The sequence below is a fragment of the Camelus bactrianus genome, chromosome 23 (assembly GCF_048773025.1).
Source record: "Camelus bactrianus isolate YW-2024 breed Bactrian camel chromosome 23, ASM4877302v1, whole genome shotgun sequence".
Classification (NCBI taxonomy): Eukaryota; Metazoa; Chordata; class Mammalia; order Artiodactyla; family Camelidae; genus Camelus; species Camelus bactrianus.
Window position 1 is genome coordinate 4,186,279 of NC_133561.1, and position 24,855 is coordinate 4,211,133.

At 39.5% G+C, this 24,855-nt stretch overlaps 1 protein-coding gene and 1 pseudogene across 2 annotated transcripts in view; both read left to right on the top strand.

Moving 5' to 3' along the window:
* KCNT2 (potassium sodium-activated channel subfamily T member 2) overlaps positions 1–24,855 on the top strand; it is a 282,806-nt gene that overhangs the window by 28,134 nt on the left and 229,817 nt on the right. The window lies entirely within an intron of this gene.
* Positions 6,656–14,048, top strand: LOC141574747 (peptidyl-prolyl cis-trans isomerase FKBP1A pseudogene; annotated as a pseudogene).

Below are 24,855 nucleotides of genomic sequence, written 5' to 3' on the forward strand. Positions count from 1 at the left end.
AAACTTTAAATTTTACAGTGTCACTTTTCCTGGTGTTAGTATTGTCCTGTAGTTACGTCAGATATTAACATTCGGGGAGGCCGGGTGAAGGGTCCACAGAACATCTGTGACCATTTCTTTGCCCTCCTGTGGATTTATCATCTCAAGAAAAAAGACTTAAGAATAAGCAAGCAATAAACATAAATAAAATAAATACCTCCTGGGGGAAACCATTTTCACGTCTCCTCCATTAGCACTGAAGATTGTTATAAATAAAATGACCGGATCTTATGAATATTTTAGTCAGTTTTGTATGTGTTAGCACATTAAGGTGCCTCCCTCCCCCCTCCCCTTCCTCTCTGTCTTTCCCTCCCTCCCTTTTTTTTTTTTTGCCCTTTTACTCATCAATTATTTAGTGTTCAAAACACTTTGAAGGATACTGGATAAATAGCTAGAAGAAAATAAGAATATCATGTATCAAGTCTTTAATGCAACTTCGAGTCCTACAATGACTCATCAGTTTAAGTAGAGATCATTTTCACCTGGTCTGATTAGACATCAAGACTGTCCCTGAATAACTTAGAAAAAGATATTTAAGCAATTGAATGTAGTGCTGGATGGATAACCAGATCAAATCACTGTTTCTGCTCATTCCAGCCACAGAAAGTACAATTCGTTTTAGATCTAAGCAAGCCACAAAGGGATGAAACACACATGTACGCATGTTTAGGAATTATATTCTGTACTTCCACAGGATATTAAATGGACTTCTCAGAGTCCTCTCTTTCTCTCTCTCATGTCTTTATTTTATTCTTAAAACTTAGCGTCAGTCAGAACCGTCACATTTTCCCATGAAGACAGATAAGGTAATTCTTTGAAGTTAAATGCAACGGACCAAGTCCCTGTGAAGAATAAGTAGTTATTGCCTTCCCTCTGCATTAGAAGAGTGAGTCAGATGTCTGCTGTGTGCCTTGTGTCTTAAAAACCTACACTCAACTTTTTCAAAATTCTGAAAAGACAAGGCCTGCTGCGGTTAACACCATCTCAGAGATACAATTCCTCAAGACGTTTGCCCCTCTGATGCACATGTGTTTTTTTTATTTGACCCTAGCATCCAACTAAACGTGACACATTGAAGCCCCTTTCGATTTATGTTGAGCAGAACTAATGCCTAAAGTTTTCTGAGAAGCAAAGAAGAGCCAGCATGTATCTAGAAACAGCTGAAAATCATGTTCGACCTTCTTGTTCCTAACATCTTTGCAGCAGCCCTTACGTTGGTGGTTCCCATGTGTTACTTCGTTTACAAAGTGCCTGGCCTTCCATCATCTCAGGAAATTTCTCTTTTCCTTTGTCACCAGCCTTTTCTTAAAAAGCCTACGTGGGTCTATCCAGATGCACCACGGTGCTTGATAAAATAAAATAGCTTTTTAATAATGATATCCATCCTCATTAGAAAGCGTCTGCATGCCGTGACAGTGACGCCTTCCAGACTATCCCACCGACAGTGGTGCCGGGGGCTCGGATTTGCTGAGAAGGTGACAAAACACATTTGTTTTTCTCGATTGGGTGCTTCTTCCTCAGCCCTCCCTGGTTCACTTCGTGGCATGCTCTCACTCTCCCTGCCTCCTAGATGGAGACAGTGAAGACCCCTAAGGGCCCTTTTGTGTGTTGATACCTGGATCTGACAGGAAGACATCCTCATTCACTTGTCACCGTCACTAGGTCATCACACTGACTTCTGCCACCTAAGCTGAGGCTACTCAGGGTCTGGAGGAGCCCGTGTGAGGAGGAGTTTTCCCTGCACTGGGAGAAGTCCCAGGTTCCTAGGGATCTTTGTGTCAGATCTAAAGCTTGAACTCACAAGGTTTAATTTGTGCAGAGAGGTTCAGCAAACTCTCAAAATATGTCACTACCAGCCCCTTTTCTTTTATAGTCAAGATTTGTTGTCATTTTCTGGTCCACCAAAGAAAGGGATTAAAAGATGAGCCCTTTGTAAAGCTCATTTACCTCTTTCTATGGGATTGGACCATTGCACTCATGGTGTGGGGGCCCATTACCTCTCAGGCCCTGCTTCTCATTTTTCAGATGTTCTTTAGGCAAGTTTTAACATGTTGAACAATAACACAACCAGGGTCAGATTTTTTAGCATAGATATCCATCCCCGAAAATATACACTATTTCTACTACTAAAACACAAGAATCGATATTTCTGCTTTGTGAAGTCACAAGAACATACACCAGCCCCCTATAAACACATGTTATTATAAGCTGATCTTGACCCTTTCCATGGAAAGAGATTTCTGCATCTTTGGGGCAATAATGAAGTTTATTGCGTCTCTGGAGACGTGGGTCTGTGCAGTGCTGTGCTTGCTCCTGGGTTTGCAGCGCTGGGACTCCGATCTGCCAGGCATCAGGGCCTGACTGACCTCTTGACTGTGGTCACCTTGTTTATGGACACGAATCCCACAGTGGAGGCAGATTCCTCAGTATGGTTAATAACCAGGAACCCAGATCTCTTTTGAGGATACTTCTGCTTGTGTTGAGAACTGTCTTAGCTCCAGTCTCTTGGGTACCAAAAATTCTATGTCAAAGTGCTTGTTTTATTCGTTTCTGCATTTCTGTCAGCTCTCTGTCTGAACGGGGTCCCAGTGCTGCTGTATTCTGGGGTGTTCCCCAAGGACAGCCGCATCACCTCTCCTTTCTACTTCAGAACGAACAGCTTGAGCAGGGAGAGTCTGGAGAATTCCCCAGGGCTTTCCCCATGCTACCCAAGTTCTTCCGAGAGACACTCTAAGTGGATCTGTAAACATTTTCTACAGTTACACTTATTTCTATCTTTTCTGTTTATTAGCAACATCCTGTCCTTCTCTGCAGAAGTATCTAATTATTTTAACTTTTATTTTTTATTGAAGTGTAGTTGATTTACAGTGGTAGTTTCAGGTGTACAGCAAAGCAGTTCAGTTATAGATATACATATATATGTATATTCAGATTCTTTTCCATGATAGCTTATGACAAGACTTTGTAGTTCTCGGTGCTATGTGTAGGTCCTTGTTGTTCATCTGCTTTATGTATAGTAGCATGTGTCTGTTAATCCCAACTCCTAATTTATCGCTCTCAACCCTTTCCCTTTTGGTAACCCTAACTTGATTTCTATGTCTGTGAGTCTGTTTCTGGCTTGTAAATACAATTTGTATCTGTTGTTGGACTTTACATATAAGTGATATCATATGATATTTGTCTCTCCCTGTCTGATCCACTTCATTTAGTGTGATAATCTCTAGGTCCATCCAAGTTGCTGCAAACGGCATTATTTCATTCTTTTTTATGGCTAAGTTAATATTCCGCTGTATATATATATATATATATATATATATATATATATATATATATATATATATACCGCATCTTCTTTATCCAGTCATTGTTGATGGACATTTACGTTGTTTCCATGTCTTGGCTACTGTAAATAGTGCTGCTGTGAATGTTGGGGTGCACGTATCATTTTGAGTTAGTGTTTTCTCTGAATACATGCCCAGGAGTGGGATTGCTGGATCATGTGGTAGCTCTATTTTTCATTTTTTAAGGAATCTCCATGCTGTCCTCCAGAGTGGAGGACATTCCCACCAGCAGTGTACAAGGGTTCCCTTTTCTCCACACCCTCTCCAGCATTTAAAAATATCTAATCTTAAAGCATTTATTATTTCAGCAAATGTATGTTGAGCATCTCCTATGTACCAGTCATTATTCAAAGTGTTGCGATTGTACAGGTGAATAAAATAGACAAACATTTCTGCCTTCATGGGGCAGAGAATGGGGAGGGGAAGACAGATTAATGTAAGAGCTTGGCCATATGGGGCCAGATCAGAACTGGGTGGCAGGAGCAGGCTGGGGGTGTGAGCTGTCTGCTCCTGTAACTGACTTGTTTTTTGGACACTTCCCTTAGAGGAAATGATGAATGCCTGATTTTATGGCTGAATGGATGAAATGCAACTAGTTATTTATGGAGCACCATCAAGATGAACTGTCTGATGTTCAGTGGTCAGACGAGTCGTCTTCACCAAGATCCAGGAGCAAGCTAGACTCTTTGTTTTTTTCTGAAAAGGACGATAGTTACTCATTCAAGGAAGATTTATTTTTGCTCCGGAATCTTGGGCATCCCTGTTTTGTTCTTCTTGTGAGAGCTTTCCACGGATACTTTACAGCACCCTAATCTGCCACAGACAATTTGTACACCACTGCATCTACCAGCGTATAAGATGTGTAAAGTATTTTCTTGCTTTGAGAATACCACTGCAAGCTCAGAGCTCAAAACTCTTCAGCTGACTCGGTGTTGGGTAAGAGTGTGACACCACCACATGATATGGAAGTGTTGAGATGAGGTTTCCACAAAAAGGAGTTCTCCAACTCAGCAAATCTTCAGACTCCTTTCTTCATATTATGAGAAAGTTTATCTGATTGTTTAGAAGTCAGGTTTATTCAGGCCCAATCAAAATTATGTTATAAAAACACCTTGTAAAAATCTGCCAACACAAATATTTAATAGGCTTTTAACAGTAAGAATGATCAAACTCCAGCAATTCCTCAAAATGAGACTCCTCCTTTTACAGTTACTGCATTTTACCCCAAGAACAGGTTCTCCTCTTTTTTTCTCTCTCCTGTTTTTAGTAGAATGAAGTGTTGTTTTCAATTTCCTAGCCCACTATTACACGAAATCTTCTTACTCAAGGGGCGTTTTCTATTCCAGCTCAGACTTCCTGGGCCAGGAGACGTATTGTTGATCAGAACTTCCTCCGCAGAAGCAGAAGACGCCTGTAGTCCTTGAGTGTTTGGAGATGGTCAGCTTGGCTGCAGATTTCCTTCTTTCTCTACCCATCTTTTCCCCCCACCCCTCGATTGTTCATCTGCCCTGTAATAGAAACAAATGCGTGATTTTATTTTTACTAGAAGTTTCTAGCAGTGTAGGAAATAGCAGTCTTTTAACATTCTCCCCGATCTGGCCAGTTCGGGTGAACGTGAGCTCCAGGTGCTGAAGCCCAAATAGGGGTCCATTGCTCCAGGCCTGGGCAGCAGCAGCCAGTGTTATTTCCCTGCTGTTATCCTTCTGAATTAAGTTCGTGAAGTATTCAGGGGCTCTTTGGGCCTCTCCAGAATTCTGAACTCTTCAGTAATGTTTCTACATAAATTGCCAGAGCAGTAAATTGTTCCAAATGACCCTGAAGAAAACTATAAAATTTAATTGGGATATGCAAATAAAGACTTAAAAAAATATAAGCGTATAGTAATATAATATAATGTAGTATAAAATAGAGGTCACCAAATATCAGATACATTTACAGCTTTATTACAATTTCAATAAATGTTTAAATATATCTCTTATTGAAAAATCAACATGTCACTATCAAAGTAATTGGAAAGAGTTGCAAATACAAGAGAGCATTTTGAAAAAATAGATACTACCGAATATTTATTCCAAATAGTCGTAGAGGTCAGTGAAACAGTGTAGATAATCCTGAAATGATGGGAGGTTAGTGTAAGGATTTACTATGTCATCAGGAGTTATCAATTAACTTTTAAAGAAAGACATTTAGAGATGTAATTGGCCATAAAAATCACATCAGTTTACAAATATTTAAGTAAATTTAGAAGCTGAGCTTAAAACAAAAGTTCTAGACAAACTGGGAGAAAGTAGAAGTGAATTTTAGGATGTCCATGAAAGGATGGAAACCTATTAGGAATAAAATTATATGGGTGGTGACTTACTACCTCAGTGATTTCTTCCCTGTCCCTTCCCCTGGGTTATCGTTTCTTTAAAGGGGTAGAGAATTACCACAAGGGAACACATCCTTGGATCTGGCTAAACAGACCATGAGCTCTCTCAGCCCAGAGCTCTGTCTTCCTATTCCTAGCACAGTGTCTTTCTGGAGTGCATTCAACCAGTATTTCCTATTTGCTTCAGTTCTGTCAGATTCTGGAGAGGAACTAAAAGAAGCCCATTCTACTACGACATAAAGAAGGCGTTTTAATTTGTGGTGAACGCAGATGGAAATTAGTCCTGGGTATCAAGAGAACAGAGCAGGGGTGCTGAAGGGAGTCTGAGAGGGGAGCCAGTTTCAGGGTTTTTGTTTTGAGAGGCAAAGCCATCTATGCTTGAATATTAGAACTGCTGAGAATCGTGCAGAAAACCACAGGCGGATAAACTGGAAGCCAAGGCTCAAGGCATCGAGCTTTCCTGAATGAGATCAGAGTCCTGGGCGGATGAAGGCTTGACTGAAGGAGGGTTGGAGGTGTGTGTGTGTGCTGCCCCGCAGCCCTTGTGCTGTTCCCCGATGCCCTATTTCCCAAGCAGGCTCCGTACAATGCTCCCCACTCTCCCCAGCATCACCTCTTTCTTAACGGAAGGAATAAGCTGGAAGTGCTCACACAAGCGCTTCTCAGGTTCTTAGACCTGGACCTGAGTGAGCGCACCCCCATCCTCATGACAGGAGGTCGAGGTGTCCTTCCAGGCTGTGAACAAAATGCCCTCTCGGACCTCTCGTTGCGTGAATCTCGGGTGTCACCTGTCAATCCTGTCCATGAAGACTGTAGAAAACCTTGAGAAAGTCCTGCATTTATGCCAACAGCGTTTGAGATCCCGTCTCATCGTGCAGAGGTTTACAAGCAATGTTCTCACAAGGTTAGATTTCAGGGGAGAGGGGACATTTGACTTCAAGGAGGTTTTCAAGCGGTTATACTGTCAATAAAGCATCCCAGGTAGAAGAAAGAGGGCGCACAAAAGTGGCTTATGTTCAGGAAATGGTATTTAGTCAAATATAATTTAATTAAGACACTGATGTTCCGAGGCAGAGCCGGGGAGCCGCCGCCAGGTCCGCTCTCGGCCCACGCCCAGCGTCCGCCTCCGCCCCCGCCGCGGGGGCGCAGGCGGAGCCACCTGCCCCGGAGCCTCGCGCACCTTCCCGAAGCGCGGCCAGCCCTGCGTGGTGCGCTACCCGGGGATGCTTGAAGACGGAAAGAAATTGGATTCCTCCCGGGACAGAAACAAGACCTTTAAGTGTATGCTAGGCAAGCAGGGGTGATCCGAGGCTGGGAAGAAGGGGTAGCCCGGACGAGCGTGGGCCAGAGAGCCGAGCTGACTCTCCCCAGACTGCCTGCGGTGCCACTGGGCCCCCAGGCATCATCCCACCGAATGCCACTCTCATCTTTGACGTGGAGCTTCTAAAACTGGAATGACAGGAATGGCCTTCTCCCTGAGCCCCATTCTTGGATGTGACGTGGAGGGGTCTGGCGCCTCCAGACGCGCACACGCGAATCCGGCCGGAGCGCCTCCTGGTGTTCCACTCCACGCCGTGTAAACGTCTTCCCTGACCGAACGCGTTCTGCCACCGGCTTTGCCCTTCCCCTTCTCCCCGCATGTGTGTTGACCTGAGCTATATGCCACAAACCACAAGTTGCTCGTTTTATTTTGTTTTCGTTTTTTATTTATTTATTTATTTTTTGGATGAAATTTTTATCTATTATATATTAAACATTCTTGCTGCTGCGCCACAAAGCCATAGCAGATTTGAGGTGCTTATGAGGGCCGAATTATTCTCCAAGTTGAGAGATGTCCTCGGGTTGAATTAAAAGCCTTACCCAAAACAGAAGTGCCTCCACTGCTCCACCCCTACCCTCCGCTTAAACCCTCTGCCTTTTGAAAGCAGACAGTTTTCACTGAGATATTGGACACTACAGGTATCTGTCCCCAGGCCAGCAGGGACCTCTGAAGCCTTCTTTCACGGCCTGGCTTTTTTTTTTCCCCCATCCTGTGGCTTTTCTAATGGATATTCAGGACTTTTGCAATCTCATAGCTATCCAAGTTCCACTTCCTAAATTTTAAGAACTTTAAAAGAAAGTTTAAATTGAAGGTGCTGTTTGTAGACACTTAACGCCCACGAAAGTCCAGCCATCATGACAAATCCTTGAGTGTTGTCTTAGGAAGATGATGCTGGTCATCACAGCTTCAGCATCTCCTGTTTTTGGATGCTCTGCTGCCCCTGCTGATTTCAGAGTTCCCTGTCTTTTCCTCCCCCCCCCCTTTGCTGTCCTGGGCAGTGTATGGTGAGAGGGACTGCTGCCTACACCCCACCCGTACCCCTACCCTTCTGCACTCCATATGAGTTTCAAGTTTTATTATTGCAATGAAAATGCTTTATGCTGGCTTTTCTCAAAAAAAAAAAAAAAAGACGTTGATACTCAGAGGGGGAGTGAGAGAGAAGACTGCGTCAACTGAACTGGTTTATGACAGACCTGTTTTAAAGTGAGGGTTCGTATTTAATTTTGTAGTTAATATTCAGCCAGTGTTTGCTTAAGGAGTGTGTTGATTAATAACTGTCTTTCTTAATTAGATATTCTATGTACCTCGTGGAGTTTTTAATGTGTTATTTATGTGTCTATTCATTTTAGTAGGTGTTTTTGTCTGTAGACCTTAAGTATATTTTTTGATTGATTTAGCAAAATATTGTCTCAGACATTTCAAGTGTATGTTCAAAACCTATAAAATTTTATCTTGCTTTTGAAAATATTTTATAATAGAACAAAGTGCTAAATCTCATAATCTGTTTATGTACATCTTATGCTTTTCTTATAACAGGTACCTTATTACGTTGACTTATTTATGTGGCATTCAGCTGCCACATTTAGATACAGTAATGATACACAATTTCCTGCTTATGTCTAAGGAAGTGTCCTTTAGGTAGCTGCTTGTCAGTTAGCATTAGCATGCTGAAACCATAGAAAGAGCTTATTCATTGTGAAACTGTAGGTGAGCGTCCATTTAGATTTTATAAAGGTTTCCTTTTTCCCATTCTCCCACCATCTCAATCTACCTCTTTATTACTTCACATCTGGTCTTGAAATAAGCCTCTTAAGACACTGGTTTCCTGTTCTATCCCATTTCATTCCTCTTGCACACCGTTGCCATTCTCCTCTTCATAAAAATGGCGTTAAGCATGTCGTTTCTCATTGAAACACTTGTATTTTGTATCTCCTTGTCTTCTCCAAGGTCCAAAATGCACATCTAAACTCTGCGATTTAATAATTAAGGACCACCCATCTGACAGCAGACTACCTGTGAAATCACTCCGTCTGCTCAGCTAAACGTGACCTTTGCTACATTATTAGTTTTCTTTTTCTGGAAGGTTACTTTTTTTTCTCCATGGCTTGAACCTGATGACATTGAACCTAGAGATGACAGTTCCCTTCCTCTTGGTAATAAAGGATCTTTAGTGATCTTTTGACCCAAATTATCTTTTCCTTCACTGACTGCTGATTTCTGTTTCATTTAGCTCACTGAATATTCACTGAGGTCTTCATTGGCGGGGGCGGTGTTAGTTACTGGCATAACGCGGTAGTGAAAAGGCCCGTTGCCTTGAGTGACTGCATTTCAGGGCAGTGACCCACACGGATGGTTTCAGTAGCACATCCAGCGACGGTCATATTAAGCCAGTCCTGGTGATGTGCGGTTAGAAAAGGAATGATGGGGGCAGGTTGGGCGGGCATTGGAGGGAAACTGTTCCCTCGAAGATAGAATAACAAGAACAAAGAATGTCCTTCTTCTAACATTCGTAAGGATCCCTTATTTTCTTGGGCGAGTGAGACGGCTGTGGAATAGGATCCAGCTTAAAGCCCTTAGATTCACGGGGACTTGGGGAGGACCCACAGCTGAAGGCAAAGAATAATCGTGATCTGAAGCCCAAGTCGTAGCTGTAGGAAAGCTCAAATACTGGGACAGTCTCTGAAGGATCAGATCCCTACCCCTTCCTACTATTTCTCCACACAGAGGGTAGGTGAAGAGAACTAATGAGCTTGAACAAATACTCTGCATTACATGTAGATGGTGGAGTCTAGTTAAATAGAAAAGAAAAATATCTGGCCTGGAGGGTATAGCTCGGTGGTAGAGCGCGTGCTCAGCATGCGCAGGGTCCTGGGTTCAATCCCCAGGACCTCCATTAAAATAAGTAAATAATTTTTAAAATAAGAAAAGAAAAATACCTGGCATGAAGGAAATAATATTCTTATTGGGTTCTCAGATTCTGGGCTTTGTTTTATTTGTTTGCATTTGGCAAGAATAAACTTTGTTAATGGCACCAAGCTAAAATAGAATTTGCCCTAGAGGTAGTTAGCTATTCAGAAAAGTAGAAAAAAGAAAAAAAAAGTAATTAGAACCTTAACTTCACTCACCAAAATAAAATTCAAACTACATTATGTAATGGTTAACTTAACTACTTCCATTTGACTTTCTTTAGTCACCTCGAATTCAGTATTTCCCAAACCAAGCAAACCAAGCGAATGACCTTCCTTCACACTTGCTCCTCCGTGTCTGTATTTCCTGGACTGTCTGTCCTGCTGTACAATAATTTAGGAGTTATTGTTACACCTCTTACCACGACATCCTCTTCATTACCAGAACCTGTAGCTCTTATATCCACGAATACATCCACTTCTCTCCTTTAACATCTGCATCTTATTCCAAGCGTCTCTCCTTTCTCACCTGAACAACTTGTTAGCTGGGTGAGACTTACATTCCTCTAACCTACTTTCTCCTTTTCAGCCAAAAAGGTCGTTCTGAAATATAAAGCGAAGCATATTTTGCCTCCCTTCAGTGTTGGGGGAAAATAATTAAAAATGAAATCTCCTTTCAAGGCAGAAACTCTCTCCATGAAGGCAGGAAAAAAACAGAACACGTTTTTAATCATTGAGTCAGCATTAAATCAGAACGTGGTGCGCATCACTGCAATCCAGGAGGCCACCGCAGAGCCGGAAGTCTCGGCCTCGGGTCCGGCCAGGCAGGTTCAGCCGGTTGCTCACGTGGTCTCAGGGTAAACGATGACGAGGCTCAAGTAAGAGGACTTGACAGCACCGTTTGTCACAACACAGTTCATTGTAACGTCGCCTGGTAACTGGAGTGACCATCTGTGTCACCTAAATGGCTTTATCCAGGGGAAAACCAAGCTTCTCAGCTCTTCAAGACGGGAAGCAGCTTTGCAGCTGGAGCCCTGAGCGGAGACTGCTGTCCTGCTGCGGGAGCTGAGCCGCGGGGTGCTTCTCCTCCACGTTCCCATTTCAGAGCGATGGCTCCCAGGACCTTGCGGATGAACGACAGTCCTGGGTCTGTAAAGCCCACAGGAGGTTTCCCCAGTTTTCAGAAGAATTTATATCATTTCGAAGGAGCAAAGTATTTACCAGCACCCATTTTTTCAGTAAATGCTCAGAGGAAGAGGAGCGTGGAGTGATCGCCCCCCTCATTTTCAACTGGGAGAATTAAGCCTCTTATTTTTAATTCGTACTTGTCTTTACAACACCAAAAATGTTTCAATTCTTCCCACTCATCTTAGGATAAAGACCAGAAATCTTAAGAGGCTTATGTGCCGCTGGGTCCCCGTCCCTCCCCGGCTTTCACTCCGCGCTCTCCTCGCACGCATGTTGTTCTTATTTTATTTCGTCAGAATCCACACCACATTGCTTTAGCATAAGATGTTTTTTCTGCTTCACCATCCCCTCAGCTAATTTAGCCTTGGTCAGAGCATTTGCATCTCAGCTTGAATATTCCTTTCTGTGCTAGCTGCCTCTTGCACTAGTTAAGCTCTATGCGCACAGGGGCTGTATCGGATTTTGCTCACTGCTGCTTTATGCCAAGTTTAAAGTATGTTTTCTTGATGTATAGTAAGCACCTTGCTACTGTTTTTATACCAATTAGTGAAAAGAGTAACATTAAAAAATTAGTAAACAAGTAAGAGACAATATGATTAAGTATTTATCAAATATCTGAATGGAGGAAAGCCTCTTAATAGTTTAAAAAAAGACTAAAGAACCAGTCTCTTTAAGAAAAAGACTGATAAATTTGATTTAAAGTGTCCCATGTGTAAACACACACACACACACACCCTCTCACACATACAAATCAAAAGGCAGATAATACATTGGAAAAATACAGCAGCAATGAATTAAATGCTGTATTATAATTTTTTCAGAGGATATTTTGCGAATAATTAAGTAAAAAGTCTAGAAAAGATGAAATCTAAAAAATACTAAGTACCAAAAAAAAAAAAAAATCAGTAAGCTGAAAAATGCACATTAAAATAAGATGTCATGTTTAGTGATGTTTTTGCAATTATACTATTTAATATGGAGGAGGATATAATAAAATAGGAACTTTCTTACACCTTTAGTGGGGGAATGTAAATTTGTCCAACTCTTTGCAAAATGATTTGGTAATATTTTTCAAGAGACTTGGAATGTTGATAACCTTTGAACAAGCAAATTCTCTTCTGGGAATCTCCTCTGGAATGCAGGAAGAACTTAACACATAAGGAGGCTTAGCAGTCACAGTTTGTTTTAATAGTGTAGTACTGGAAACAAGCTAAATATTCAAAATTGGAGGAATGGCCTACTAATTTAAGGAATATGTATATTTATGGGATGAATTTCTTTGCAGGCACAAAATATGATGTTTTCAGGTTTTTTTTAACAACATGGAAATATGTCCTTTTGTATTTTTTGCTAGGTTTAACATATATATATATATATGTATATATATAATATTAAATAACAAAAATATTCCACCTATGTACTATGATCTATATTAAAAATAAGATTATATCTGTAAGAATTATTGAAAAGACACTTTGCCTTCAGGCGATCTTAAAAAGCTCTTACTTAGGTGTGATCAGTTTAAGGAAAATATTCAATGAATTGTTTTCCCCAAGTAGAATAACTACTATTTACCTCTTTTTTTTTTTTTTTAACTTAGGCATGGCTTTTGCTTCTGTGTATCTCATTTGTGTTTCAAATAAATGCCCCTCTCAAGATACTACTTACTTTATGAAGAATAACCATGTCTTGTCACCTTTTCATAAAACTGTGTATAAACCTGTGTGTTGGAATTAGAGATGTATAGATTTTCTATACATACTAAAAAAATTCAAAATCTGGTACATTTGATTCAGTGAATATTTTTCAGTTTTATTATATTTTCATGAAATAATTAAAAATAAATTTCATCTCTGAAAGAAAATATATCTTAACTGTGTCAAAAGAGGAGTAAATAGAAAACCATCAGAAAACATATTTGAAAGAGGGCAAGTATAAGAGATGCATTGTAAACTTATTTAATTCAACATTCTGTCTTCCTCCTCTTAGTTCACAGCTTACTAGTTTTTGGTTCTATTTTCCTGGCAAGTCATTGACCAGGTCCCCAAAGACATTAGAGATTCTGGTAAGTTACATATTACTTGTCTTGTTGCATTGGTTGTGGAAATAGTACTGCTCCCATTTTCCCACAAAAGCTGCAGGCGGAAAAAAAAAAACCAAAAAAAAAAAAAAAAAAAAAAAGAAGAAGAAGAAGAGGGGGAGGAGGAGGAGGAGGAAGAAAAAACCCCACACAAGCTAAGGCAAATTTAAAAATTAAAAAATGATAACTCAGATATAATATCCTTTCTTTATGATCTTCCTTGTTAATTGATAACTGAAGGTTGATTTTAATAGGTCTAACCATTTGATTCTGTTTGACCTACGTGCACATTTTCACATGGTACATGAGAGTCGCAAATACCATTTCTTTGGCAGTGGATATGGTGCAGGACTGCTGCTACTGAAGACATTTCTTTGGTTTCATTGTATCATGTTATTTTCTAATTAGAAGTAAAAGTTAATCGCCCACTGTGTTACAATATCAGGTTTGCAGTTAAAGAGGGCTGTTTGGAAAGTACCAGACATCACTCAATTTGCCAGGATGCTAATTTGTAACATTTCGGTGAAAGCAGGTAAAGTATTACAGAGCATTCCTTGTCAGAATGGGCAACGTCAGGGCTCTCCACATAAGAATAATTAGATCTCATTACTTTTCTTAATAATCTGAAAGGTACTCTTTGATAGAGAAATTTGATTTCTTTGGGAGCAAAAGATACACTTTAGAATGGCAAATTATCCTTTCATTTAAAAGAATGTGGATAATTGGAAAACTGATTTATTTGCCTACTTGATTAAGTAATTTGCCTGATCTCATTCACAAATAAGACTTCCAAAATATGAAAAAAATTTTACCCTCCTCTTTTTAGTGATCTAATAATTTTTTTAAAGACTTTTTTTCTTTCTTTTTAAAAAATTTCCTATCACTTTGATGTGATTAGATGGAGGTGTGGTAAGCAAAATGGAATTACTTTGGTGTTAATAAATTCTGTGTGTGTGCAGGGCCAGATGGTCATTTTTCTTATCAGCCCACCATTTTGGTGTTTTTTTTTTTTTTTTTCCTATACAGAGATCACGTTGAATCATAAACTTTGTAAGAGGGGGATATCCACAGGGACCATGAGAAGTCATATCTTGGCTATGAATTAACAGCGGGCTGCCTACTACAGGTGACACAGTTTGGTGGGAATGTTCACCAAGGTCATTATGCTCCTTAAGTAATGGTGTAGGGTGATATTTGCTAGGTTTTGGTTAGCTCAAAATTACGGCACTAATGCAAATACTATTAAATTTCTGGAAAAGAAAAGATTTTGATGCCATCTTATCTTTCTAAAACAGGAGTATGAACTATTTGTGAACTATTATGGAGACACCCAGAAAAATGAAAAAACTCATGGTTTTGATGATAGAGCAGTCAGTCATTCATCTTTTGAAAAACAGCTGTACTGTAGGGGCAGGCACAGCTGCGGGGAGAGTGGGGGAGCATCCTTTTAGGATTCACATACGGCCTCTTTGTTTTCCATTGACATAAAATATCTATCTTGTTTCCTTTTTTTTACCTATTTTAATCTGATTCTAGGGAGGGTTTGGATGGGTAGGCAGCTACTGAGATGACTTGATGGACACAAATAGGAGGAACAGCAGAATTGGCAAGAGTTTGAGGTTCATTGTGTTTATAAATATTTCTGACCCATCACGGAACCCCATGGCTTTTAGCACAGTAACACTGCCCGACTCCTGCTGCGTCATGAACTCCTCAGAATTAGTCTCAGGTGTTGTGGTTAGTTATAGCTGCAACAGTTCAAAAAGGATGCCAACCAGGGCAGGCAGAAGAGTGACCGCGTCTCACTAAAATGTTAAGGATGGAGTGTGTGTGTGTGAAAACTGTGTTCAGCTGCCTGGAGATACCAGGCTTCTCAGGGAAGTGACCACCATGCTGATTTATGTGGATGAGGTAGCCTTTCCTCCGGCACTCAGTGTAGCCTGCAGCCGATGTTCTTTAAATCAATGTCGTTGAAAAAGGAAACGTTTTTGGTGGCCGTGACTCAGGACAAAACTAGGATGTAAGGAGCTGCAGGGAGACATATGGCAGAAGAATGTGTCACGTTTAGGAATGGGCTTCGTCCTAACCAAGTGGGTTTCCTGTCACCAGCTCCGACCGCAAATCTTGGATGGGCATCTTTCACGAACAATTTAGAAGGTGTCTCTCCAAGGAGCAGAAGAAAGTAGCTTTTAAAGAATGCTCCCATTTTAATTTTATGAGCCTCCCTTAACATGTCCTTAGCTTACAAAAGCTGCAGTCACCACGATCCAAATGAACTAGCAGAGGAGTCGGAGTTTATTTTTCTTAGTCCTCTCTCCACGTTGAATTCAGAATACCTCTTCTTTATAAAACCATTCTCCCGTCTTCAGCACCGTCAGAAGTTCCATGCCTGCTGGTCACATACTGGCTCTCCTGTTCCTCCACCTCTGCTCTTTGTGCAGACAATTCTGAATATCAAATTTACGTCATGTTCCTCAAAGCAAAAGAAGAACAGCTCTCCTTGCTCAGTGCTTTTGTGTTGCCATCTGATGAAAAGAATTCAGCAGAAATTACGGATTTAAAATAAGTTTAATGATCTCAGAGGGCATTTAAGCATGAGTGAACCCCATCAGTCCTAAGTAGTCAGGTGTGGAAGAGGCTAGAAAGGAACCTCTGAGCTCTTTCCCTCCTGGAAGCCGTGCTCAGCCCACTCAGTTTCTTCAGTGATTCCCAGGGGGCAGTGCATGGTCTGGCACACCTTCTGCAAATAGCTGAAATCATGAAGCATAAATACATAAATGTGGAAGAGCTTCTTGTATTTAGGGAAAAAATATCATTAGGAACATAATTTTCTCATGTCACTTTCAAATTTCCCATGAGGTCAGCTTGAATTTACTCTCAACTGTCCCTCTCCTTGCTAGCATTTTTGTTTTGTTTTGTTTTTCTCTTTTATTGTCCCTACAGCTTTTGGTTCAGGAAACAGAAACATCTACCTGAAGGAAACAGGGGTTCCCATGATAACTGTGTAGAAAGAGAACAGAAGTGAGAAGCAGAGCAGAGCTGGTGTCTGCTGGCTGATTTATTTTAGAACCTGTACAAGTGATCTTGCGCTTATTTTTAAGCCTGTACACATGAAAATCCTAAATGACATCCTATATGTTAATACAGGAGATAACATTGAGAGACTATAAGGCTGAAGTTATTTTCTTGACTTTGATAGTTCTTAATTATAATAATATATCTAACAGAAGTTATTTATATGTCATATATAAATCCACATTTTTCTCACAGAGTGATCACAAAATGTGCGACGTTTAAAATAACCGATCTTCATTTTGTGTTTTTTCTTACACATGGTGCTTGAAGCAAAACACTTAAGAGGAATCTAGACAATCCAAATGTTTGATTTTCCAAATAATTTTGCCAGAATCTTTGAGTTTAGTTTTTTTCTCTCACTCCTGCTGAGAAAGTACATACACTTTGAAATTCAGTCTATTTGAGCAATGCTTTTTTCCCTTTAAGCTGATAATAAGCATAAGGGTGTGGGATTGAATCTGAGACAAGCTGTTGATTTCCATTGAATACTCAAAAAATGTACGGTATCAAAATTTTTTTTTAACTATCCAGTGATAGGCTAAAATGTATTAGAAGTTCAGTCAATCCTGATGTGGGGCTTATAGGAAGAAACTTGTGGTTGGGGTAGATTTCATAACTGGGGTTGTCAGTATTTCACTTGGTCTTTAGCGTTACAGAGTCGTAGGTTTCAGGGGAGAGAATTAAGACCCGGAGAGGGATCCTGAAGTGCACAGAGTGGCAGCAAGGCTGTAATTATCATCCCTGTCCTGTCACCATTCTTTTGTCACCTCTTGGTTTATTATTTTTGGAACCATATAATTAGAGATAACACGTATATAATATATTCTATTATATATATTATGAAGCAATGTGTTATAATGTATATTTTATAATATATATGTTATAATGTATTATGTATGTTATAATATATTATTAAATATATATTTATAATTATATTATACTACACTATAATATTATATTATGTATAATAACATATATTATATATATAGTTCTATATTCCTAAGAAAGCTTTCAAGCATATAGAGAGTATACAATAGAGATATTAACTGACTTAAAGGATATATTTATTTTATAAATAAACTTTCTTCTGTATCTTTTGAGAAAGTAGGCTTCTGAGAAATCCAGTGGTGCGCCTAAGAGGCGTATCTAAAAGGAAAGAGACCTGGGTTTCCTTTACATCGTTATGACCCTAGATGAGCACCGCCATTTAACTTTGCTGCTTCTCAGTCTCTTTGTTTGTGAACCAGTGGGACTGAAGCATAAGACACTTCTAGCCCCAGTTTGTTTGACTGAAGAAAGAACTAGGCCAGTCTTAGAAGCTCTGGGGAAACAGGAGGTCTGTCTTTGGGGTCTTCTTGCCCCCATTTCTTTGCCGCTCTGCCCTCTCCTCTCCTGCTCGTCCTCTTTCTGCTGGAAACATTCAGGCCTCTACCAGCATACTCAGGCCTTATCCACTTAAACTCTGCTATCAGTTAGCAATAAAACACAAATACTCAAATGAATCAAAGTAACAGACTTCCACAGTTGGCAGTTTTTAGTACGCATTACTGTTGAAAGGCCCTCTTTGGAGCCTGGCCCCGTCCCCAGCCCTTGAATGTCCATTTTTAACAAATTCTCAGACAGATTCTGATGCTATTTGAGAAGCATTGGACTATGGTTTTTAAAAAAAAATTATTTAGTTTTTCTTGGGTGGGGGGAGTTAATTTATTTTATTTATTTTTAGAGGAGGTACTGGGGAGTGAACCCAGGACCTCGTGCATGCTAAGCACGCACTCTACCGCTTGAGCTATATCCTCCCCCACCAAAGGTTTTTATATATTAGCAGAGAGTTAGAAGGATTTAATTCAAATTATAAGTTGGGCAGAGGTGGAAATTTGGAGTTTGTGATATGATCCTTCAAATCACATAATAAAATTGTGCACAGTTTTTATAGATTTTTACTCCTTAGACTGTCCTTACTGTGTGGGGCTGGGTCCGATTACCTGCAGAGTAATTCTGTTACTTTTCCCCTATGTGTTTTCCCACATGTATTTCATCTAGGGTTCATATGTAATAAAATGGAGTCACAATTGAGAAAAATGGAAGAAAATGAACTTTAAAATTATAAATTTCATTGACTAACAGAATAGAGGAATTTTGCTTTACCAGAGCCTAAGACTGTTGTAAAGAACTGTACAAACAGATCTCCCTTAAGTGACTCACTATTAATGTTCAGTGCTAAGAATAGGATTTTTGTATTTTTATTTATTAGTTACTATTGTTTTTTCTAATTCCCCTCATGTACTCATTTTCATGGCTTATAAATGCTCTGTGTATTTAACAAGAAAATCTGAAATTCCTTAAAATCTGCTGCTCAGTGGATGGTCTTGGGCCCTTACTGGAAATGCAGGATCTCTGGACCTAGTCCAGACCTGCTGAATTAGAACCTGCATTTTACAGGATTTCTTGCTGATTTGTATTTGTTATAAAATTTGAGGAGCACTACCTTAAAATACTTTTTCTTGGACTCTGCCACACTGGAGTTTACTTTCAATGTGTTACCTTATGAAATTACACATTTTTAATAATAATAATGATTTAAAGAATGGCTGTATTGTTTTTGTACATACTATACATGTCTATTTAAGATGTAAAGGTAAGAAATAGAAATAAGGAAAGTCATTCAATCACTCAGAAGTAACATTTTTAACATAACGATAATTTCAGACATCTCTAAATACAGATACAGATGTAGATAGAGATAGAAAGATGAATGGGTGGATGGGTGGGGAAAAGATGAGACAATTTTACTGAAGGGAAACATGCTGTATATAAAACATTTTAAAATGAAAAATATTAATTTTTCTGAAATCAAAATTATTCAGAATTGATACATATAAATAAATTTAAATGAAATTGAAGGTATCGTTGAACTTGAAACAAACATTTCTTTACCAGAAGAGATACAGTAGATTTAAAAAGTCTTCTGAAATGTACTAACATTGTGAGATGGACGTGTTTCAAGTTTAGACATCTGTTATCTGTCCGGTGAAGGATGAGGAAATAAATATCGTACTGCCTTACACTTCCACCTCCCGGTTTTATTTCTTCAAAACAATTTTTTTTTTTTTGCAATGGCAAGGTTTCTAATATTCACATTCCATTCTACAATCCTAATTTTAATAGTTGTTTAAGCTAATGTCCTTATTAGGAGTACATTTAACTTATCAGTAGTACTTATAGCATCTTCCATCCTGAATTTTTATTTTAATTCACCTCTCAAATGCAGAGATTTCACTAAATATTTTTATTCTTGCCCCAAGAAAGTCCAATGAGTATTGTCTTCCTTAGCTTCTTGCAGGCTTGAGGAGGCGTGCTCTCCTTTTATCAGAGGGCCAAAGTGCATGGACAGATACTTATTTTGGTTTTTGTTGTTGTTGTTGCTTACTTAATATTGTTGACACTGCTGTGTTTTCAGATATTATTTTCTTGGAGAAATCTTAGATCATTTTAATACACCTATCTCCCCTTCTTGTATTTAGGAAATATATATGCAACTCTTCTTCTACGAAGCTTAGTAACTTTACCAGAATATCTTAGTTTTTACTATAAATTTTTTGTGGTGCATGGTGTACCATAAGTTGCTGCAGTATTGAGTTTTCTTTATTTCGGCACAGTTTTCTTTGATAATATTTTATACCCCCCTCCCCATTTTACTCCTTTTTTTAGGAACTCTGTTCAGTTTTCTTTGTTTTTCTTCCTTTTCCAGCATGGTAGTAACAGGTTTTGTTCCAAGCGGAAGATTTGATCACTCACTAGACCCCAGTGCTTAGGTTCCTCCCCCGGTACTATCACTCCCCTTAAGCAATTAGCACCACACTCCTGTTTCAGAGACTGATGAGTGTTCTGAGCTGTGGCCACAGGGTACAAGCAGAGGTGACTTGGAAACACTCAGAGATATGGGAAGTTGTCCATCTGTTGGTAATATAAATGTCAAATTATTGGCTGCTAGCATTAGAATGTCCATATGCCTGAAAGATGACAAGTAACTCACCAGGCTTTCTCTCCTAGAAGATACATAGTTTCCTCTGTGATAAAGACACATGGTATAATACCAGGAGAACAAGAGACAAAAGAAAAGTAAGTTCACTTCATCAGAATTAAAAACTTTTGTGTTTCAAAGGACACCACCTATAAAGTGACAATATAACCCACACAGAATAGAAGGAAATATTTGCTAATCATGTATCTGACATTCTAGATGTTTGTAATCTACAATGTACGCACAACTTTTACAACTCAGCAATCAAAGGACAAATAACCTGGTTTTAAAAAATGGGCAAAGGATCTGAAGAGACATTTCTCCAAAGAACGTGTACAAATGGCAAAGAAGCAGAAGAAGAGATGCTCAGCCATCAATAGCCGTCAGGGAGATGCAGATCAAAACCACAGCGACAACCTACTTGACACCTACTGGGATGCTTACAATGTAAAAAGACAGTAACAAATGTTGGTGAAGATGTGGAGAAGTCAGACCCTCATATAAAGCTGGTGGGCATGTAAAATGGTGCAGCTGCTTTGGAAAACAGTCTGGCAGTTTCTGAAAATGTTGAACATAGATTTACTCTATGACCCAGCAACTCCCCTCCTAGGTGTATATACTCAAGAGAAATGGGAACATATGCTCACACAGGAACTTGCACATGGGTACTTACAGTAGCGTTATTGATAATAGCCCTCACATGGAAACAAACCATATGCCCATCAACAGATGCATGGATAACTGGAATGTGATATATTCATACAAAGGAATATTATTCAGCAGCAAAAAAAAATGGTATTAAGTACTGGTACAGAGTATAGCATGAATGAACCTTGAAAACATTGTGCTAAGTGAAAGGAGCCAGTTACAGAAGATTGCATATTGTATGGTCCATTCATATGAAATATTCAGAATAGGCAAATCTGTGAAAACACAAAGTAGATTACTGGAGGGGCTGAGGGTGGGGCGGGGATGGGATATGGAGCCACTGATGAATGGATGGATACAGAGTTTCTTTGAGGGGCTGAAAATGTTCTAAAATCAGGTTTGGTGATGGTTGCAGAACTCTGCTGATATACTGGAAGCCACTGAGTTGTACCCTTTAAAGAGGGACACTTTATGCTGCGAGAATAATGTCACAGTATAGTCGCCGGACTGCCGTCTTGCTTCCACGCTTCTCTTTGGCCACTTACCACGTTAGCAGTCTCCCCAGCCGCGCTGTCTCCCCCAGGACCTGGGTCTGCTCCTTCTGGTCCCATTTTTCCCTTCACGGTGGTGACGAAGATGAGACTAAGCATGTGGAGGCAGTTTTATTCTTCCATTGTTTCCTTTTTAAATTTTACAGCCACTGCATAATTGTATCCTGCTTGTCTCCCAGGGCCTTCTCTTTTGGCTTCCAAAAACCGCTGGTGAAAATAAGCTTCTAAAACTGGACCATGTTTTTAATGGTGGTTTTGGGGATTGGGGCTGTGGGAAACAGCTCATAATTCACAAGAATTGTAACTTGCTAGTAACTTTTGGCTGGTAAAGAGAAAATAAAAATGTACTTGAACCAAATGATGTTTGCCAAGCCCGCTAAGCTTTTGAGAAGTCCACTGGGCTTGTTTTTTTGTGAATTTTTAATCTTTTGCTAAGGATGAGGATTAATTTTTTTCTCTTCTCTTGTCAAGAAAAACATTTCGTATACTTTAGCATTGAACCCAACCTTCTTATTTTTGTGAAGTCAGTGACGATTCCAACGTTTTTTCTCAATGGCTTACATCCTGAGAGAAGGTGCACAGCTTGGTCTCGCAGGAGACACGTCATCTGTATCACAGAGCACGTCGAATCACGGATACTGAGACGTGACGGGGCCCACCTGCCCAGTGCCTTCACCCATGTGCTGGCATTCTTTCTCCCGTGAACTTTATGTCTGAAAACAAATTAGAGTGAAGAGCCCACTCAGTAAGAATATGGGATCATATCAAAGAAAGTGCCCGAACCATCGCAGAGTTTCTGACACCCAGCAGTTCACTTCCAGGCTAGAGACACAGGAGGCAGATTTGTTTCCGACCTCTGAATCCAGAATTCTCCAAGCTGCCCTCGCACCTTGCTAATTGCAACTCCACTTACAATTAAAACACTTCTGTTAGTTTGGGAAGAGGACTATTAGAACCTGAAATATGCACACACACACACACACACACACACACACACACACACACACACACACACACACATAATTTTTAAAGAATATTTTTGAATTTGTAATACATTCACATGATTTAAGATTTTACCATTTTATCATCCTGTGCAAACAGGAATAGAAGAAATGGGGTGAAAATTCTCTCATGTCTCTATCTCCCCTCCAGTTTGCATTTCCAAAGACAGTCAGTTTAGCTGGTCATCTGTTTCTGGTATGTGCTTCAAGAAGCATTCAATAAATTTAGATGCAAATATGTATGTATGTATGTATATATACATATATATATATATATATATATATATATATATATATATATATGCATATTTCTTCTTTTTGTCTTCATACCAGTGCTGGTGACTGCATAGCCTACTTTGTGCATTTCTTTGTTCTCTTTATGAGAACTTTAGGACATGTCCATTTTCCCAACATGGGATGATTCTTCGAAGATAAAAATCATAGAAATTAAGTATACTTTACAATTTTTTAAAATGAAATTTGGTTCTTGTCCGGACTCCTTTAATCTCCCAATATTTTCTTTCTGATTATATTCTTACTTTCACGGATTTACCTTTGAGAGCATGAGGATGGTAGTGAGTGTGACTTTTTTAATGGCTGTTCAACCTGACACAGTTCGTCATTCTGCGGTTATACCGGGAGGGACTTCTGATTGGTAATCCCTCCTGAGATGAACCAAGACATTTTACTGAGATTAAACTTTAGTCTTCTGATTTTAGAATCCTCACAACTGCAGCATGTTAAAATGTTAATTCTCTAAGATATTGCCGAGAGACAGATGGGATAATTATCTACATATCAAATATAATTGTTTGGAAGCTACAAATTAAATCCTGGTTTCTTATGCATGAGGCTTAATTCTAGTGAATTCCTTTGAAGAATTGTAAGTCAACAGCTTTCAAGACCACCCCCACTATATTTAAAAGGAATGCATTGCTTACGTATTTGCTAAATAATTAGTTGCATTACCTATTTATGACTTAATATAAAATGTTTCACAGTGTTTTTCACTGTTTTTCACTTTTCCTTAAACAGTTTTTGCTCCCTGATGTTCCTAGGTGACCCTGACCCTTAGGATCTCTGTTCCTTGGTTATTTTCTCAGTAAGGGCTTTGCTGAACTCTGTCATCTTTGCACAGGGGCCGTGCCCATCTTCTCTGCGTGGTTCCGATTTTAGTGTAGCTAATGCCTAAGTGAGCACCGAACTCCAGACCAGACTCAGTCCTCCTCCTTTGTGCTGCCTTAACTCTCATTTCATAGCACACATGTCAGCAGTTCCTCAGTGTACGTCACCCTTTAACAGAACTTCTTGTCCATTGTCTTCAGGAGGGGCGAGAGAAGGACCGTGTCTCTTGTTCACTGTCTCCCCAGTGCCAGACCGGGGGCCTTACTCATGGTCGGCACTCGGTAAATCTATGTGTTTTTGTTGGATGGTTGAGGGAATGAAACAATGGACTTAAAAATACCTCCCAACGTCTAAGTTCCATGGACATGTTCATTCTTCTTTCCCCAGTGAGTTATTTGTTCCTACTTCCCATTTCTTTGAGGGTGAGCAGGTTAGTGAACTCAGAAGGAAAATTATTTAAGAAGGGAATACAGTAGAATGTTGTCCTGCGGTTTAGTCTCCAACAACTTGCAGATATTCTGGACTTACATTAGACCTCTGGCTCCTTTATCCGGTCGCCTGTCTTTTGGGAAATCAGAGTTTTATGAAAATGTCTAAATGTTCACTCTGAATCAGTGATCTCTGAAGTTTTATATACATAAATCAAGTAGAGTTTGCTCCATTTCCTTGTCTTGAAAAGACTTGATATCATTGTGTGGCTGTGTCTTTGGAAGGGAAATGCATTTTCATAGGAGGTAATTAAGAAATTCTAATTAGATAAAAAGTGCACTTTAGAAACTGTATTTTCTTCATTGAATGTTAGGTAGGTTTTAGCTCAGTGTAAATGAGTTAGTTATTTAAACCTTTTAAATCATGATTTTTAACGTTATATGTTATTTTATATTTCTTCCTTTTAAAAAATCATACACAATTTAAAAAATTTGACTGAAGAAATGATTGCGCTTACTGTGTTTGCTTACCTCTCCTCTTAAAATTAAGCATATTTTCTTACTGTTTGAATTGATTAATAATCAGTACCTGTGCAAGAATGTTGTGAAAAGCCTTTCTCCCAACCTTGTCCTCTACCCAGTTTTCATCCATTTCATCCATTCAGTAAGCATGATTCTCTGTTTCCTGACATTTTCTCATCTTGTAGGATATGGATCAGTTAAAAGTGTAGAGTGCATTATCAGATAATTAAATCCTCTG